The sequence below is a fragment of the Marmota marmota genome, unplaced genomic scaffold (genome assembly GCF_001458135.2).
Source record: "Marmota marmota marmota unplaced genomic scaffold, marMar, whole genome shotgun sequence".
NCBI lineage: Eukaryota > Metazoa > Chordata > Mammalia > Rodentia > Sciuridae > Marmota > Marmota marmota.
Window position 1 is genome coordinate 23854778 of NW_026000016.1, and position 20583 is coordinate 23875360.

At 39.0% G+C, this 20583-nt stretch overlaps 1 protein-coding gene across 7 annotated transcripts in view; it reads right to left on the bottom strand.

Moving 5' to 3' along the window:
• The window catches only part of Cnih3 (cornichon family AMPA receptor auxiliary protein 3), a 266894-nt gene that overhangs the window by 150267 nt on the left and 96044 nt on the right, over positions 1–20583 (bottom strand). For 3 of the 7 annotated variants that reach the window (XM_048809309.1, XM_048809305.1, XM_048809310.1), the window contains exon 2: positions 20163–20259. The exons of the other annotated variants lie outside the window; for them this stretch is intronic. The gene's annotated coding sequence lies outside the window, so the exon portion shown is untranslated. The remainder of the gene's footprint in view (positions 1–20162; positions 20260–20583) is intronic. 7 annotated transcript variants of the gene reach the window in all.

A 20583-nucleotide genomic window follows, 5' to 3' on the forward strand; every position in this document is an offset into this window, starting at 1 on the left:
GTAAGTAAATAATATGAAAAGCCAGTGGAGGGCTCAAGGAACCCAGCCTCAAGTGATCCAGAGCAATTTATTTAAAGTGGACTGTTTTAAAAACACAAGTGAGTTTTCAATTCTCCTTAATCAATTTTGGAGACCACCAATGGCCCAGCACATAGTATGTACCCCAGCTACACATCAGCTGGAGTCACATAGCTGAGCAACAGAGAAGACTCAATAAAGATATCTGAAGTAACAACTAAAAGTGAATAAAGTCAAATTCTTCTCCCACTATTGCTAAGAAAAGTTTAGGTGCATGGTGCCTCTAACCCTCTAAGCTTGTAGACCTGACCTCTCAGTATGAGATTCTGTCTCCTTAGAAGGCATATGGAACACTTCTGATTCCTGAGCCTGTCATTTGGAGTCCCCTATCCTGACCTCAACAGGTTTCCCCAAATCCTTTTTTCAGACACACACTCCCACTCTCCAAGAGGAATTCAGGTAAATTCCACCTCATTAAATATTTCCATAAGAAGGAAATTCTGTGATGATTCAACCAGGTGAGATGTGTTCATTATTTTAGATTAAAAATTAGGGCTGGAGATGTGGCTCAAGCCGTAGCGCGCTCGCCTGGCATGCGTGCGGCCCGGGTTCGATCCTCAGCACCACATATAAACAAAGATGTTGTGTCCGCCGATAACTGAAAAATAAATATTAAAATTCTCTCTCTCTCTCTCAAAAAAAAATTAGTTGGTTGTTACCTCATGGAATAATAAATACATCTTCTGCTCTTATCTACCTTTGTGTAACCTGCTTGACACAGATAAACCCTATGAAATAAAAAGCCAGTCACATCTGTCTCTACACATAATAAGAAAGTGTTTCCTCTAAAACTTTGTTAACATACGAACATGCTTTAAGTCCTGACTATGTGTGGCTACCTCTGAATTATAAATAGCAGTAAAAAGAAATAAATAAACCCAGGAACTGGGGAAACATAAGAGAAGATAGCTGGAAGAAACATCAAGACAGAGGATGTCTCAAGCCCTCAGCATATTAAAGCCAAACAGCTGAATTGTGTGTTAACTTTGTGAATGAAAAAGCAAAGATCATTTGGAGGAAAACCACTTTACCTAGTCCCACAGCCTTTCTCCCCAATTTATTTCATCATTACTCATTCCTATATGGTGCATGCCCACCTGTCTTCTCTGTGGATAAATGTTTAATGTTGAAACCTCACATGCTCAGTCTGATTTCAGAGATGTGAAAAAGCATCCAGGACATGCACTCCAGCTTCCTCTTCTCAGGTGCCCAGAGTCCTCCTCATCCTATTGTAATTTGGACACCAGCAGTCTGTCTCTCAAATTCCAAGCTTATTATGAGTGACTTAAATGTCATTCCTGAAAATCCTTAGCAAAGCAGATGAGTTAAAAATGACCTTAACAAATCATCTTCCAAGAAAAGAAAAATGATGCCTGTCACCTTTAAAAAGGCAACTAGTCAATAACAAATAATGAGCATGTAAGAATGACAATTCTTTTTTCCCACATGATACTAACTATATGCAGTAGCACAGTTTTCAAAAGAGTAGTACAATTTACTTTAGTACAGTTTACTTTTCTTAAAGGAAACATGTGAGGAGGTAACCAAATGCATGGAGCTCTTCACATTAGGAGCAATCAGTAATTTGTTATGTATTATTTGTACCAGTCAGTCAAGATGCACAGATTAACTAGCAGATAATAGAGACCTGTGAAATTGGGACAGAAAAGTAAAGGGTTTTGAAAAGAAGAGCTGAAGGGAGTAGAATTGGAGTGATGATTTCTGATCCTTTCCCTACAATGCCTTTTTAAAATAAACTTTAGGGTTCTAGTTAATGATGGCAACTTAAAGACACTCAGCCTTTGTTATCTTGGTAAACCCCACAAAAAACATAAAGAGAACAGGACAAAGACAGAAGCAACATGGTAAGAGAAACTGGAAAGCAGATGGATGAGCAGATGGATAATTGACTTATAAACCCTAAGAGAGAGAGAGAGAAGGTGTGGCTCAGTGGGAGAGCACTACCCTAACATGTATGAGGTCCTAGGTTCAATCCCCAACTCTGAAGAGGAAAAAAAGAAACATTCCAAACCAGCTTCAGGTACCTTTGGGAGTGGGTGAATGTGGGGTGACAGAAAGGCTATTTAAGATGCAATTAAGCTTTATTCTGACCAAGAGTAGGGATGACATATTGAAAACATGAGCAGAGCATGCATGAAGGTTTCCAGACTGATTTTGAGACCTTCCCTACCTCCTCTGCCACCCCAGGCCTATTTCCTCTCATTTCCTAGACACTCTCCAGACTTTTTCCCTCTAGACAGGACACTAGAGGCATCTTCCTTATAGAATTCTGGTTCCAGTGAAAAACATCCTAAAGATACTTATGTCAAAAGAAATGCTCCAGCCAGATCACTCTAGATAAGCCCACATTTGAGAGGCCTCACCCAGCCATTGACTTTGAAGCAATCCCACTCACAAATATACACAAAGGGCCTAGGATGGGGTATTCAAGAAGAACTTCTAAGATGAAAGAGAGAGGCCAAAACAAATAAGCAGAAAACAGCAACCTGGAGGAGACAGAGCTTATGAAAGGAGAAAAAAGGAATTTAAAACAAACAAAAAAACACACTATGTTATTAGAAATTAAAAGTATGATGACAAAATTGAAATCCCAAGGGTAAGAAGTTAATAGTGTAGAACTTTTTCAGAAATAGAGCCAAGGCAAAAAGATAGAAAACTGGCAAAGGAAAAAAGATATGAAAACAAAAACAGAACCCTTCAGGAAGTCTAATATCTGAACAAAAGGATTTTGAATAAACCGTTCGTTGTTCTCTACTCAATATATGGAAAAGAAGAAATCAGCCAAGAACTCATTGAGATTTCCCAGGGTGAAAGAAAAGAATTTCCAGACTGAAAGGCCCACTGAGATCCCAGGACAACAGATGAAAAGAGGAATATGTACTGTGGAATTTTACACAATTAGGAATAAGAAAAAAATTCTACAAGCTTTCAGAAAAAGAAAAAAGAGAGTAACAGAGTTTCAACAAAAGTATGGAGAATCAGAAAGACGTTGGGTTTCTCAATAGCAACACTGGAAATGATGCAGGTAAAATGTTTTTCAATCCAAACTTTATACAGTCAAATTATAATTTAGTGTGTGGGTAGAATAAAGCATTTTTAGACACATAAGATCTCAAAACACTTCGTGTGCTAACTTTCTCAGGAAGGTATGAGATATTAGAGGATGTGCCCCACCAAAGTGTGAGAATCAACAAAGAAAAAGACATTGGATCCAGGAAATGGGTAATCAAACCCAGAAGAGAGGCAAAGGGAATTTCTGGGATGATAGTGAAGGAGGCCCTTATGATAGTTGTTATTGTTTGGATCTAGAATGTTCCCCAAAGGTTCATGTGTTAAAGAATTGGTCCCCATGGTGGCACTATTGGGAGGTGGTAGGATTTTCAAGAAGTGAGGTCTAGAATAGAAGACACAGAGACAAACCCACATAAATATAGTTATCTGATACTAGACAAAGATGCCAAAAACATATGTTGGGGGGAAAAACAACCTTTTTAACAAATGGTGCTGTGAAAACTGGAAATCCTATGTAGAAGAATGAAATTTAATCCCTTTCACCCTGTTCAAAAGTCAACTCGAGGGGCTGGGGTTGTGGCTCAGTGATAGAGCACTTGCCCAGCATGTGTGAGGCATTGGGTTCCATCGTCAGCACCACATAAAAATAAATAAATAAAATAAAGACCCATTGGCCACTAAAAAAAATATTTTAAAAAAAAGTCAACTTGAAGTAGATCAAAGACCTAGGAATTAGACTAGAAACCCATAAAACTGGTACAAGAAAATGTAGGTCCAACCCTCAAATATATTAGCACAGGAACTGAATTCTTAAGAAGACTCCTAACACACAAGAAATAAAATTAAAAATCAATAAGTGGATGGCATCAAATTAAAATTCTTCTGCACAGCAAAGGACATAAGAGCATGAAGAGAGAGCCAACAGAATGGGAGAAAATATTTGCCACCTGGTCCTCAGATAGGGCATTTATATCCAGAATATACAAAGAACTGTAAAAACTTCACACTAAAAATACAAACAATAGATGGACAAAATAACTAAACAGACACTTCTCAAAAGAAGAAATACAGGGCTGGGGATGTGGCTCAAGCGGTAGCGCACTCGCCTGGCATTCATGGGCTGCTGGGTTCAATCCTCAACACCACATAAAAAAATAAAATAAAGATATTGTGTCCACCTAAAACTAAAAAATAAATATTTTTAAAAAAAGAAGAAATACAAATGGCCAACAAATATATTTTAAAAATGTTCAACATTTCCAGCAATTAGGGTAATGCAAATTAAAACCACATCTCATTCCAATAAGAATGGCAATTATCAAAATACAAATAACAATAAATATTGGCGAGGATGTGGGGAAACAGGCACACCATACATTGCTGGTGGGACTGCAAATTCCTAAAGAAAAAAAAAAGTCAACTGTAAATGGATTGAAGAGGGATCAGTGAAATTGGAGGGAGGGAAGCAGTGGATGGGAATGGGAGGAATTGCTGAATACTGAATTAGAGTGGATTGGATTCCAATTTTGTGATTATGTCAAGGTATATCCTGATATTGTATCCTAACAGAAGGAGGAGGAGGAGGACGACGACCACGACGAAGGAGGAGGAGAAGAGGTCTAGTATGAGGTCTTCAGGTCACTGCAGGAGTGTGCCCTTGAAGGGGACGGTGGGACTCCAGCCCCTTTCTCTTCTCTCTTTTTCATATCCCAGCTATGAGGTGAGCAGTTCTACTCCTCCATGCACTCCCACCAGACTAGAGGCACAAAGGCAATGGGGTCTACTCAATGAAGGATTGGAATCTCTAAAACTATGAGTCATATAAATCTTTTTATAAATTGATTATATCAGGTATTGTTTACAATAATGGAAAGTTGACTAAACACAATGAATGGCATATAATCATCCCAGTGTGGAACAGGTCATGAGATTCTAGAATCAGCAAAACAATCATTGTCTTAAGCATTTAGGTACTAAGCAGATTTATACACTAGGAACAGGTTGAGGGAATGTTGATTTAAAAAAAAAACAAAAAACTAAACAACCAAATAGAAAAGGTAAATATTTCTTTTTAAGTTTTTGTTTAAAAAAGGTAAATATTAACTTCAGGAAAAAAACAAGAAGTTTTACAGGAAAGAGAAAGTAATCATAGTATACTACATGGTTTGGTTGTGAATAGCATTATTTAAGTCTTAAGAATGCACAAACTGAATATTGATATAATCAAGTGTTAGGGATAATATGTAAATAAAACTAAATTCCTCTCTTCCTTAGTGGAAAGTATGCAGATTATTTCTAACACCAAAACATCAATAAAGATAAGCATGCTGTTTAGAGACATGGAGGTAACAAAGGATTTTAAGAAATTTACTTGCAAAGGGCAGGAAACGTGAGAAGCTGGGAGTGGAAGGAAGACCCCTATCAAGTTTTTCATTCTTACTATTTGATTCCCTAAACTATGTGCATATTTAACTTTGTTTTTACAAAACTATTTTTTTAAATAAAAAGGAATGTTATGAATACCTCCCCGTGTATTTACTTGTACTGAAAAAGAATTTGATAAAAGCTTTTATCAATAATACATTTTAAAATAGGCCTGGGGATGTGGCTCAAGCGGTAGTGCGCTCGCCTGGCATGCGTGTGGCCCGGGTTCGATCCTCAGCACCACATACAAACAAAGATGTTGTGTCCGCCGAAAATTGAAAAATAAATATTTTTTAAAAATTCTCTCTAAAATACACTTGAAATTCATTAATCAGAGTGGCATTTATATAATATACCATGAAAAAATAGACTGCCATGTAAGCACAAAACATGTAATGGATTCATTCACAGATGGTGCTCAGTGCATGTTTAAATTTGCTTACCCCACAGGCTTTAATAGTTAAAACTTAACCTCACTAAGCCTCAGTTTCCCATATATGGTGTCAAGAGTAGGCATGGTTGTTCATTTGCTCTTTGGGTTCCAAGAGATCCATCTATTTTTTAAAATTTTTTTAGTTGTAGATAGACACAATATCTTTATTTTATTTTATTTTATTTATGTGATGCTGAGAATCGAACCTGGTGCCTCGTATGTGTTCAGCAAGTGCTCTACCACTAAGCCACAACCCCAGCCCAAGATCCATCTTTTTAATAAAGTCCCTTTTATATGTGCTGGTCTGACTAGGTGTCTAACCTACCCCGATGAAAATAGGTATACTACACAAAGGTGCACAGTTGCACAATTGGTAAATCATAGACAAGATTTGAAACTAGTCCAAGAACATTCCATTTTGCTTTAAACAGATCCTCATAATTTTGCCTCAGCAACTCTAAATAACTTAATATATTAAAATAGCTCTGTCTTTAGGGAGGGGAGGGGAGGGGAGGGGAGGGGGGATAGTAGAGTATAGGAAAGACAGCAGAATACAACAAACACTAGTTGGCAGTATGTAAAAACATTTATAACCCACTTGAATCTAATGTATGAAATATGATATGTCAAGAGCTTTGTAATGTTTTGAACAACTAATAAAAAAATAAAGAAAAAAATAGCTCTGACTTTAGGAATGCCTTGTCTCATCAACTGTTACTTTGACAGTGAAGCTATTTAATAGATTTGGATTTGCAAAGCCAATAGGTGAAATGTTACTTATTGTCTAGTGACTGGAAGAAGCAGTTCCTTTGGTTATGGCCACAGGGACCCACCAAACTGGGTTTTCCCCAACCATGAATACCCAAAGAGACTAAACTAGCACATGGTCTTAGTATACATGCTTTTAATAAACAAAAACACCATTAAAATATCCAAAAATAAATGAACCAAACATATATTTCTCAAAAGAATACAAGTAGCCAATAAACATAAGAAAAAAATTTTTTCTTGTATTTAGCAATTAGGAAATGGAAGTCAAAACTACTGAGATTTCATCTCACACTGTCAGAATGGCAGTCAACATGAATAAAACACTAATAAATAATGAAGAGGATATGGGGGGAAAGGATCATTTTTAGATTCTTGGTGGGGTTAAAAATTAGTATAACCACTATGGAAATCTGTATGAAGATTCTTCAAAACACTAGGAATAGAACCATCATTTGACCTAGCTATACCATTTTTCAGTATTTAGTCCAAAGAATTGAAGTTATCATACCATAGAAATACATAGATATTCGTGTTTATAGCAGCCCAACTGAAATGGCCAAATGATGGAACCAGTCTAAGTGTCTGTTAATGGATGAATAGATAAAGAAAACATGATATATATATATATATACAATGGAGTTTTAATAAGCCAAAAAGAAGAATGAAATTATGTCATTTACAGGAAAATGGATGGAACTTGAGAGCATTATTGTTATGGTTTAGATATGAGGTGACCCCAAAAGTTCATATGTGAGGCAATTCAGGAATGTTCCAAGGTGAAATAATCAGATTATAAGAGTCATAATTTAATCAAGTAGATTAATCCATTTGAAGGGTTGATAATTTGACTGGATTAGTGGGTGGTAACTGTAAGCAGGTAGGAAGTGGCTGGAGGAAGTAGTAGGTCCCTGACTCCTTATATTCAAACTCTCTCTGCTTCCTGGCTGTCATGAATTGGGCAGCTTCCCTCTGCCAGGCCTTTCCACCATGATGTTTTTTCTCACCTCAGGCCCAGAGCTATGGAGTTGGTTGATCACAGACTGAATCTCTGAAACTATGAGGCAAGATAAACTTTTCCTCCTCAAAGTTGTTCTTGTCAGATTTTTTGGTCACAGCTACAAAGAGCTAGCACAATTATGTTAAGCAAAATAAGCCAAACTTAGAAAGTCAAGGGTCATATGTTTTCTCTCATATGTGGAAGCTAGAGAGAAAATGGGAAAGAAAGGGAGAAAGGAGATCTCATGAAAATCAAAGGGAGAACAGTGGAGTAGAGAAAAGGGACCAGAGAGAGGGAGGGAGAGAAAGAGGAATAATACTAATATTATTAGGGAATAATACTGATTTGATTATATTGTTTGTATGTATGAATATGTAACAAAGAATTCCACTATTATGGATAACTATAATACATCAATATAAAATATGGAAACAAACATTGTTGAATAAATCAGAAGCAGCAGCAAAAGCTATTATTGTATACATGCATATGTGCTTGCAGGGAGGAAAAAAATTCCAACTATACTGGTAAACTTTCTTCAATTTCTTGGGTTTTGCATCTGTAATATTTGCAACTTTCTAAACTCTTTGAATAAAGAAAAACAATAAACAATGGAATAAAGTCCCCCCAAACAAGTAACTTCTGCCCATGTGCAGGAGGGAACACATATAAGAATGATTATCTAAGCTCTAACTGTAATTGTTTTTAAAAATGGAAGCAATCAGCTGGGTGTGGTGGCACACGACTGTAATCCCAGTGGCTCAGGAGGCTGAGGCAGGAGGATTGCGAGTTCAGGATTTCGAGTTCAAAGCCAGCCTCAGCAATAGAAAGGCGCTAAGCAATGCAGTGAGACCCTGTCTCTAAATAAAATACAAAATAGGGTTAGGGATGTAGCTCAGTGGTTGAGTACCCCTGAGTTCAATCCCTGGTATCCCCCCCCAAAAAAATGGAAGCAGGCAAATGTCCATCCATGTCAGAATGAATAATAAACACACTGAAGAATATTCACACAATCTAATACCATATGATAATGAAAATGAATTAGAGTGATGCATAATAGTGTGGATGAATCTCAGGTTCAGACATTTGAGTGAAAAATGCAAGTTGCAGAAAACTCAAACAGTATGATTTCATTTGCATACAAAGCCATGCAAAACCCAGCAATGTATTGTTTTTAGAATATAGGAAACAATGAAAAGGTACTTTAGAAAGGAAATGAACAATAAGTGAAAAATTCAGAAGAAGGGCTATATATAAGAAGGGAAGAAAACGGACTCCAGGAAGACACAAGGGACCCAAAGGTAATGCTAAATGCAGGTGTTCCCTCCAACAGAATTCTCCACACATCACATATATTTTATGAATATTCTTTATGAATATCTCATCAAAACAATTAAACGAGACAATGACTAAGTAAAACACTCAACTTGGTGGCTGGCATATATTAGGTGCCTATTCTTCTAATTCTTGCTTTACTATAAATATTTTAAAACAAATCTGAACAATAGTAAATAATGGTTTTCTTTAAATTCCAACAATTGCTGACAGGTTGAAGAATGCCACAGGATTGGATTCCAAGTCTATTCAAAGTGAAGAACTCCCAAGACCCCTCTACTCCTGGTTCCCAAACTTACAATACCCCATCAAGGTCATTTATACCAATTCAGCTAAAAATAGACATCTGGAGGTGTTTTGTTCTTTCCTCCATCTTGATTTCTACCTCTATGGTTCTCTTTTTGAATGGAAAATAATCCTTCTGTGAAAACCATGAAAGAAGCCAAAGTCCTATGCTGGAAGAATGGAGACCTGCAAAGTTTTTTTTTACTCTGTCCACTTTGGGTGTCCTGCATCACTACATGATATATAACAGGCAGAAAAGGAGTAAAGATAATGATTTGCTCAAACTGCTCTTGGAATATATTCTGGTCCTAATATTATAAAGCCCTAAATCAGTTTAAAACATCTGTTACACAAAAGAGCCCCAAACCAAGGAGAGTTGCAGGCAGTGTTGACATTTTAGTAATGGAGGCTCTGACATTGGTCTTCTGCTCCAGTTTTGCTTTTTCTCTTTCCATAACCATGAAGCGGCTTGGAAAACAAACAGACAAACAAACATACAAGGTTTTATTATTTCATCCAAACAGACTTCAGAGAAGTGGCATCCAGACAATTGAATTTTTAAGCTAATTAAAATGATGGGGAAGGAAAAAACAAAACAAAACAGAAAGACAGGCAAAGATAGTTTTTGCTGGCTTTGGAAGGTAGTAACAAGAGAGAAGAGAAAAGGAAAATGAGCTCACCCAACCTTTGCAGTGTGGGAGAGGCAAATGATAAGCAACAGGGTCCACTCATTGCTCAATCATTAAGCATCTACTGTGTGCCAGGCTCTGTGCTAGGGAAAACAAACATAGTCCCTGTCTCTGTGGAGAATACTGCTGAGCAGGGAAAAGCAAGAAGCAAATTGGTACTACCTCGCGTGAAGAGGAAGCAGGGTCTGCTGGGGCAGCACACAACCCCCAGGCCGGCAGCGTTCAGAAAAGTCTTCCCAGAGAGGTAACATCTAGTCTCAAACTCTAAAGAGAGGTAAGAATTAGCCTGATTCTGCCAGCTGAGGCAGGGGAATATGATGTAGGGGCAGAAAGTCCCAATCTAGAGAATGGCAGATTTGGAGGCTCGTTAAACAGGAAGACAACTAGATCAGAAGGCTGGGACAAAGAATGAAAGGAGGGCAATTGGTGCCTGGTTCATGTGCTCCATAGTTTAAGTTCTACAAGACAAATCCAGAAAATGCACAGCCTTCTACCTTCAGAGCCCAATTCAGAATTCATCCACCCCATCTGTGTTTCCCATAGTGCTTTGCACTCTTGCATAATTCAGCTGCAGTATCACAAGGGCTAGAAGGTCTGGTTATGACAGGACAGAGATTCAAGGTACACAGACAATAAAAACAAACCACAATTGCAAGATTTTTTTACAAGAAAAAAAAAATCAGAGACAGACATACCCACACACTCAGATCTACTATTCCTACAAACTCCTCCATTACTTTAAGAGGGGCCCCAAGCATTGCAAAATCTATTTTGGGAAACAATGACCTGTTTTATTGCCTGCCTGTTATTGAGAAAAGCTTTGATGAAGTGAATCAGCTAGGCTTTTTAGATTTCCATATCTCCTCACAAAGAGCATTAGACTTGTTTATAATAAGAAACTGAAGAGGACTAAGAGAGGTGGCCAATGTCTGCTTCCTACTTATTTAGTCCTGCACTATCCCACCTTCTCATGGAAGCTCTCTGGCCCTTTAAGCCAGAATGTGTCAGGAGCCAACTGAGCTATATCTGTCCAGGTACTATTATACATTTGTTTCAACCATAATTATACCTTCTTGCAGACAGAACCAGTCTGCAGTTTGCAAAGCAGGGCAATCTCATCCAGGCACATGGGCCTGGCAGCTGGCAGAGTTCAGTGAGGTGGCTCTACCATCTGGTACTTAGAAGAAAGGCCCTGAGGCTCACACAGCCCCAGCTCTTAAGCCCCAGACTTCATCAAAGCAAAGCAAGTAGTTACACCTCCATCCAATTCTGTTTAGCCCCTCTAGTCACATGGATTCATTTTGTGATTTCTCATCTTCTTCAAATTAGCCCCTGATACTCATTTTGGCCTGATCTCATCAGGATACAAATGCCAGGTTGTCAAGGGGAGGGACTGAGAGTGGGAAGCAAAGAAAATCCATAGTATGATTTGTCTTAAGGTCTCCACGAGTCCTGGTGTCAGCCTTAACTGCTTCTGTCCAGAGGCAACATTGCTAGAAATAACAATGGATTATTTTCCAAAATAATAATAATAATAATGTCAAGGCTAAAGCTAAATCATTCTCTACTTTTGTCATCTTAAAAAAAAAAGGCATTGCTATAATTTAGATCTGGAATGTGCCCCCAAAGGCCCATGTGTTAAAGGCTTAGTCTCCAGTTTGGTGCTATTTGAAGGTGGAAGAACATGTAGGAAATGTGGCCTAATCTCACATCTTTAAGAATGGTAGTCATCAAGAATATAAACAATAATAAATGCTGGAGAAATGTGGAGAAAAATGAACACTTTAATACTGTTGACGGGACTGTAAATTAGTACAACCACTATGGAAATCTGAATGGAGGTTCCATACAGAACCACCATATGATCCAGCTATACAATTCTTCAGTATTTATCCTAAAGAATTAAAGTCATAGGCGAGTGGGGGAGGGGAGGGGCATGAGGTAGATAAGATGGTGAAATGAGACGTACATATATGATTGCACAAATAATGCAACTCTACATCCTGTACAACCAGAGAAATGCAAACTTGTACCACATTTGTGTACAATGAAACAAAATGCATTCTGCTGTCATGTATAACTAATTACAAAAAATTTTGAAAAAGTTAATATATAAAAAAAGAATTAAAATCATGCTAGGTGCAATGGTGCACACCTGTAATCCCAGTGGTTCAGGAGGCTAAGGCAGGAGGATCCTCGAATTCAAAGCCTGCCTTGGCAATGGTGAGGCACTAAGCAATCCAGTGAGATCCTGTCTCTGAATAAAATACAAAATAGGGCTGGATGTGGCTCAGTGGTCAAGTGCCCGTGAATTCAATCCCCAGAATTCCTCCCGCCTCCCCAAAAAAGAAAATTAAAGCCATCATACTATAGTGGTACATGTATACCCATGTTCACAGAAGCACACTTCACAATAGCCAAACTATAGAACCAGTCTGTCCATCAGTGAATGAATGGATAAAGAAAATGTGATATATATACACAATGGAGTTTTATTCAGCCATTAAAAAATGAAATTTAGTCATTTGTAGGAAAATAGATGGAACTTGAGACCATTATGCTAAGTGAAATAAGCCAAACTGAGAAGGTCAAGGGTCATATTCTTCTCTCATATGTGGAATCTAGGGGGGATAAAAGGAAAAGAAAGATGTGAAGAATCTCATGAAAATCAAAGAGACCAGTAGAGTAGATGAAAGGGACCAGGGGGAAAGAGGAGGGGAGGGAAAGGGAAAATACTGAGGAATGATATTGAGCAAATTAGATTGCTATATTGTGTACATATACAAATATGTAGCCACCAATCCCACCATTTTATGCACAACTACAGTGCACCAATAAGAAATGTGGAGAAAAAACAAAGAAGTGGGTCCTAAAGGGAGGTTTCAGGTCACTGGGGGCATGCCCTCAAAGGGGATTGTGGGACTTTGGCCTTTTCCTTTTCTTTTGTGAACAGCTTTAATCTACCTCATATTCTCCAGCATGATGTTCTGCCTCACCACAGGCCCAAAAGCAATGGGACCAACCCACCATGGACTGAAACCTCCCAAACTGGCAACCAAAATAAAACTTTCTTCTTTATAAGTTGATTCAGATAATTGCTACAGTAATGGAAAGCTGACTAATACGGATGTATTCTAAACTAATAGTGATTATTTCTCCTATCACTATATGCTAACAATGCCTAGCACATTAATAACTGGCACCTGTGCCTGCTTGTTTAGAAAAGGAAGTTCCAAGAAATCAAGACCTAGAAGCACAGGCCTGAATTATCCAGTATAGGACACATCTCAATGTATTCCTGCTCAATCAGATGCCTAATCATATGTAAGTGTGACTCACATATGGACTCTACTAATGTAGGGACCTACTCATTTCTAGAATCCCATCTGGGAATCTCCTGTTAGAAAAACATATTCACCCTGTAGATTTTGTTGAAGATTTTTGTCCTCTCTGTGGGAAGACATTTGGAGATGCCACTCAGCAACAGAGACTTGAGAGACCAGATGGCTGGTAAAACAGGAGGCTATTCTCAACCCAGGGCCAACAGGAAAGCTGGAAGGCAGATCCCAAATTTAGTTTGAAACCTGGTGCCCAACAATGTAAAATTAGAAACTCCTTTGAACCATCTGGATCTTTTAAATAAATACCTGTCTGTCCAATCCTCAAAGTCTAGCTCCTTTCCTCAGACACAACATCTGGTCCATCCTTGGTACCTAGGGGAAGCTTAATACAAGCTAGCTAACCAAAACTATTTTAATGGCCGCCAATCTAAGGATTCTAAAGTTCTTTGGAATCTTTCTGATTCCAACATCTCTTTCACTTTTTTTTTTCTTCCCACCAAAGGATCAAGTATACACATGCATACATGAACACATGCACACACATGCATGTACACACACTGTACCCCTATCTAAAATGTTTCATTGTATTACTGTCCTTCCAACAACCCACCCATAATGGTCTCTTGTAATGCCAGATTCATGGGACCCCAATAGACCTCCAGGAGCGGAATCCGATACAATCACACAAGAGTCTTTATTTTCTTGCAAGCTCGAGCCTGGACTCACAACCGTTTCTGACCCAACAGTCACGAGGAGTCCTGGTCCTTTGTTCAATGAGATTTTATAGGTTTTTTTTAGGTATACTCTATGCGTCACAACATCACACAGCAAATCATTCCACACCTCGGAAAATCAAACAACAACTCTTAACATTGATTAGCACATTCTCTGGTGGGAACATATTGGGTAGGGGTGATTGGTTAGTACAAGAGGGGGATTCGTTTGAACTGATTGGTTTAATCTGTGAGGGGTGTTCGTGCTAAACTACATGGTTTCCTTACATGTTACCAACCACCATAAACTACGGGGGGGGGGTCCTTCATCTGGCATCCCAGGTATTTTCCCTGTCTCATGTGATTGGTGGTTGCTAGGGGTTGCTATGGGTCCTCACCTAGTGTAACTGAGTCAGGGACACCTGGCACCGAAGATCTCTCCTGTTATTTACAAACAACTCAGCAGGGTGGCTATGTGCCTAGGAGTGCTCTGTGGGTTTTTCCAAGGACAAGGGTCACACCCCCTCCCTCTGGACAGGCCTTGAGGTAAAGCTGTTTTCAAAAATGGAGTCACATCAGTTTCTCAGTCTTTCCTTTTCTGCACCTCTCCATTTTCTATCATTTCTCCCTCCCCTTTTCTGATAGTGATATAATTTATCTGTGACCCGCAAAATATCAAAACTTCACTCCCTGCATGAAGTTACCACCTCTAAGTACTATGAAACATGGTGTCCCAAATCAATGTACATCTGAGATCTTCCTCACCCAAATCCCCTTTTTCCAACTGGGCAAACATGACCTTCAAACTTCTCCCACCACATACAGGTTTGCCACGTGCTAACCCTACCTTGACTGGAGATGATGTAACCTAACGAAACTAATTTCTTCAGCCAAATCTTCATATCTTGGAAACAAAAGTAAAAAGAGGCCGGAGTGGGAGGGTTAGTAGTAAAGATCCTAAGAAAGGAAAAACCAGTAAAACCTCCCTTAATTTGTCCCTTTTCTCCCCCATTCAAAAGGCCTACAGAAAAATAAATGCACTCAGTAAACTGTTAAATTTACAACACAAATATAACCTAAAATTGTTATTTTTGCATAAAAATACTCTAATATCATAGAACTAGTGTGATTGGTTACTCCATCAAATGAGCTCCTCCTCTGTGACAAGGTAATTCGTCCACTCAGTCATATTCTGCTCCACATTCCCCTTATCCTCCATGTTGTTAGGTACAAGTTTCCACTCATTCTACTTTCAGAAAGACCTGTAATCATTCTCTTTACCTATTCTCTTTTAGCCCTGCTTTCTATCACTCTGACAGAAAGCTGAGGCTTGACTTTTCTCTTATTCTAGGAACTGTCCCTACTCTGTCATTGTGGATCCTCCAAGAAGCAGACACCAGGATGGGATTAGCCATACAAAATACTCCTTAGGACAGATTCCCAGGAAGAATGGGGAGCAAGGGAGAGCTCTCAGATCACACCTGAGTAACACTTGTGTCAGGAAAATAAAGTAGGAAGAGCATCAGACCATACTGCAGTTCTGGGACGGTAATGGACTAGTGGGCAGTATCCAAGCATAAGTTCCCCATTAGAGGAGCCCCTCATCCAGCAGAAATGGTACTCTGTGTTTGATCAGGGACAAAGACAGCCTGGGGCAACCATGGCTTCAGCATAGAATATTGGGGGAAAGACTGTCTCAACAAAGGTACAGGGACAATAGATATATAAGGAAAAAAAAATGTAACTTGACTCCCTCCCACACTATTCATCCAAATAAGTTCCAGGTAGATTGGAGATCTAAATATGAAAGACAAAAACTATAAAGCTTTTAGAAAATAATATAGGAGAATTCATGGCTAAGAAAGTATTGTGATGGCAAAAGGTGCAACTTATGCAGTCGAGGGGGAGAAATAAAGAATGTCCACACGCTTCTGCCTTTGTCAATGCTTTATTCACTCAAATCACCCAATACAATTTCACTCTATAGGTTCTTAATCAAGAAAATGACAATCCTTAATGCTAGGTACTGCAATAGACATAATCAATTCACAGCAAACAATTCTAGATTAATTAATTCACAGCAAACAATTCTAGACTAATTCTAAGCACAGCAAACACACTTAATCATGACAGGCTCATGACAGACATTCCCTCTGAAGTCAAGTATCAGATCAAAAGTCTCAAGCCTTAGGCTCTAAGTCCAGCAGATACACACTCAGACCACGATGATCAGATCAGGAACCAAGGCAGGCTTCTCCTGGGGTGGAGCTGATGACTGGCTTGAGGAGGCAGTCATAGGGAGAAGTCCTTTTCTCACCAGAGTCAAGAGTGCTATAGAGTTTAAAAGCAGTGAGAACAACAGAACAACACAGAGGATCAGGCAGATGAGAAGATTTGGGATGTCAGCCCAGGTCTCATTAGGCTCTCAGGCTTGTGTGCATCGGTGTCGGCTAGCTGAATGTTCATTTGTTCCTTCATTTATACTAAATTTGGGGGCTTTTGACCACTCTTTCTTTCTTTCTTATTTATTTGTTTTAATTAGTTATATATGACAGTAGAATGCACTTATATACTTTGATGTATCATACATAGATGGGATATAATTTCCCTATCCGCTGTCATCAGGTCTCTCAGTGAGGTCATTTACCCTGAGGTAAATTAAAGCATCTGGTCTGGTGTTCCCCACCCTGATTTTTTTGCCTTTCCCCCTTATCAGGGTGAGGACAACATGCCAGAGACTTCACTCTGAGTTTGTCAGGGTGGGGAGAAGTGACTTGTTTGTGCCTGAGGACCATACTGGAAGGCTCCATTAGGTGTGCCTAGTGAGACTACAGGTTTTAAAATGGGATTGCTTAGGCTCAGGCCTAAGGCCATCCTTACAGAAAGAAAATGTGTAAACCATAAAGACAGGGATAAATTGGAGTACATTAAAGTTTAGAAGTTTCATTTATCAAAATTAAGAACTTCTGTTTTGATAAGAGAGTGAAAAGATAAACAAGAGTGGGAGAATGAGCTTTAACACATGTAACTGAGAAGAGGCTCATAACAAACCTGTATAAAAACTACTAAAAGATAATTAAAAACAAAACAGCAGGGGCTGGAGGTGTAGTTCAGTGGTAGAGCACTTGCCTAGCATGCACGAGGCTCTGGGTTTGATCCCAAGCATCACCAAAAGAAAGAAAAAGAAAAAACATCCCCCCCCCCGAGGACCCAGTATAACAGAGATTTGGACAGGTGTTGCAAAAAAAAATTCCAAATGGCCAATAAACATAGGTGTTGAATATCATCACTGTTGAAGGAGACACAAATTAAAGTCATGATAAAATATCAGTATACTTTCAACTGCATGGTTAATTTTTTTCTAACCTGTTAACAAAATCCTAGAAAGAATATGGAGCAACACAAGTTCACAAAGGTGACTGAACACTGTGCAAAACTGTTCAATCACTTTGGAAAACTGAGTATCAACTATTAAGCTGAATATCTGCTTACCCTTGCAACCCAGAAGTTCCAGATGTAGAAGTACCTAAAATTGATATTGCACAACATATATGTGCCTATAGAAGACATGCACATGGATTCTACAGCAGCATTAGTCATCATTATTAGTATGAAGCAAGTATCCACCAAGAGTATAATCAATAAATAAATTGTGGTATGTTCATCATGTGACATACCATAGTGATAACAAATGCACCAAAGCCATACCCAAAAATATGAATCAATTTCACAAATTGCTGAGGGACTCACTCTAAAATTATCCAGAGTTCAAAGACAAGTGAAACTAAAATTCATATTTAAGTGGTAAAACTAGTGAAAAATTCAAGGACATGATAGTAGTAAGAGTCAGGGCAGTGGTTACTTTTACAGGGAGAGAAAGGGCATAATTGGGAAGGGGTGGGTGCTTCTGTGGGATGCTAGCAAGAGTCTGTTTTTAGCTGATATCTGTTTTGTAATAATTTTTAAAAGCTAACGATTATATTTTATGCATTTTTCTTAATTGTGTTATTTTTACAGTTGTGTTTTTAAAAAGTTTCTTCATAGGGCTGGGATTGTGGCTCAGCGGTAGAGTGCTCGCTTACCACGGCAGGACCCAGGTTCGATTCTCAGCACCACATAAAAAAAAAAAATTGTATCCATCTACAAAAAAAAAGATATTTTCTCTCTTTCTCTCCCTCTCCCTCTCTCTCTTTCTCTCTCTCTCTCTCTCTCTTAAAAAAAAATTTCTTCATAAAAGAAAGAGAGCCCTGCATAGTGGCATGCAGTCCCAGCCTTTAGGAGACTGAAGCAAGAGGGTCATTTGAGCCCAGAAGTTCTAGGAAAACCTGGGAAACATAATGAGACTCTGTCTCAAAAAACATGAATTAATAAATAAAAGTAAAAAAGAAAAGATGGGCTGGGGCTATAGCTCAGTGGCAGAGTGCTTGCTTAGCACGTGTGAGGCACTGAGTTCCAGCCTTAGCACCTCATAAAATAAACAAATAAAATAAAGACATTTTGTTAAAAAAAAAAAAAAGAAAGAAAAGCAACAAACAAATGATGAAAAAAGTAAAAAAGAATTAAAAAAAAAAAAAGGAAAGCAGAGAGTGTGACGTCCAGCTTCTGAATAAGAACCTTCACTAGCAACGAAAAAATGAATTAAAAATGGGTAACAATATTAAATAAAGAATATTTAACACTTCTCAAAAAAAAGGGGGGAAAGGAAAGGGGAAAACAATACAGATAGATCTAGCTCCTGTTTGTAAGAGCTTACCTATTCCAATACAGAATATGTGAAAACTGTAGCAAAATATTCGAAATAAAAGATCAATCATGAATAAGTTAATTAAGGTATTTTCATTTTTTTAACAAAAGAAGTAGGCAATAGAAGGATAGAAACATCCTTTAATGCAAAACTGTCTGCCTAGAACCCCATTTGAACAAAGAGAGTTGAGATGACTCTGCCTCACTCCTACCAGGTAAGGGCTTCCCCTTTCTCGCCTCTTCACCTGGCTGGCAGTTAGAATTGCAAGGAAAGACAACACCGTGACTCATAATGGCAAAAGATGATTGATGGATAATTTTACCAAGGTACTTTAGGTGCCACCTTGCAAAAGGTGCTTTCAGTACTCTGATAATTAATGGGTATGCTGGCAGGCACTTTCTCATTCAAAGACATTTATTTCTTAATTAAAATGACATGCAAATGTTAACATTTATTAATTATCTTCCTAGTTCACAGCAATATAATTAACTGACTTCTAAAAGCTGAAAATGATATTGCCATCTTTTAAAAGTTTCAGCATTGGGTTTAAGTGAAAATGTGAAGTTGGAAAAGCTGTTCTCATTTCAGTCTCTCTTCCCACATCTCACCTCCATGATTGCTTACAAAGTGGCTGTAATAATTCTTCCCATCCCTGTACACTTGCACCATTGCAATGTGACCTTGTTGCCATTCCCATCAAGAGGAGGGCATCTTTACCAGTCAAGGCCTTACTGCCATGATCACTCCTGAGTAACCTGATCAGTTTTCCCTGCATAGTTTCCCAGCTCACTATAAAGAGACAAAACTATCAGAGTGATATATGGATGTTTATAACTGAACCCTGAGCACCAGGATTGGGCCTAACACTTTTTGTTATGAGGTTGAGATAAACCAGATACATTCTGGCTTGGATAAAGTCACTTTTGTTCTGACTGCTTTATTTGCCCCTTCTTTCTGATACCAATTACAGGGATTCACTTGGTTTTGCTGCCACCCAGGCCCATAGTTCTGTCAGTAAATCCCCAGTAAATTGCTCTCTGTGCAATCCTGGATCTGTATTTGGCCTCATAGAAACTTGGGGCAATTTCTCAAATTCTGGGACCAGGTTGTCCCAGAACACAAAACTACTCAAGAGTCCAAGATGTTCTCCTTGTCCTCCAATACACCTTAGATCTGCACCTAAGAAAGTAAAACAGTGGAGTACGGTGGGAGGCTGCATTGAGGACATAAGGTCTGCTCCCTCTGAAAGCAGCAGAAAGGATTCAAGAACCAATGTCCACTGTCCTGGAGCCATTTTAACCTCTACCCAGGAAGATTACCTGGAAGGTGAAGAGACTTTCCTGGGGAGTAACTGTGTGGAGAGTGTAGCAGCAGCTGGAGGTCTAGAGAGCAATTCCATATCCAGGGAGTTGGTATCTAGTGAGTCCAAAAAAAAAAGCATTTGTGGAGATTCATAAGAAACAATCAGGAGAGCCGCCCCCTCCCCCTGCGCCAGCAAGGTAGACAGAACTGTGACCACCCACAGAGCAGGCCCAGCGGCCTGCTGAGGGGCAGAGCCGCCCCCCACCCCCCGCGCCTGCCAGGTAGGCGGAACTGTGACCACCGACAGAAAACGCCCAGTGGCCCATGGCGGGACAGAGCTTCCAATCACTCCTGCAAGGTAGGCGGGCCTGCGATCCACTGATCCACCGGCAGAAGAGGAGCAGTGGCCTGCTGAGAGGCAGAGCCGCCCCCTCCCCC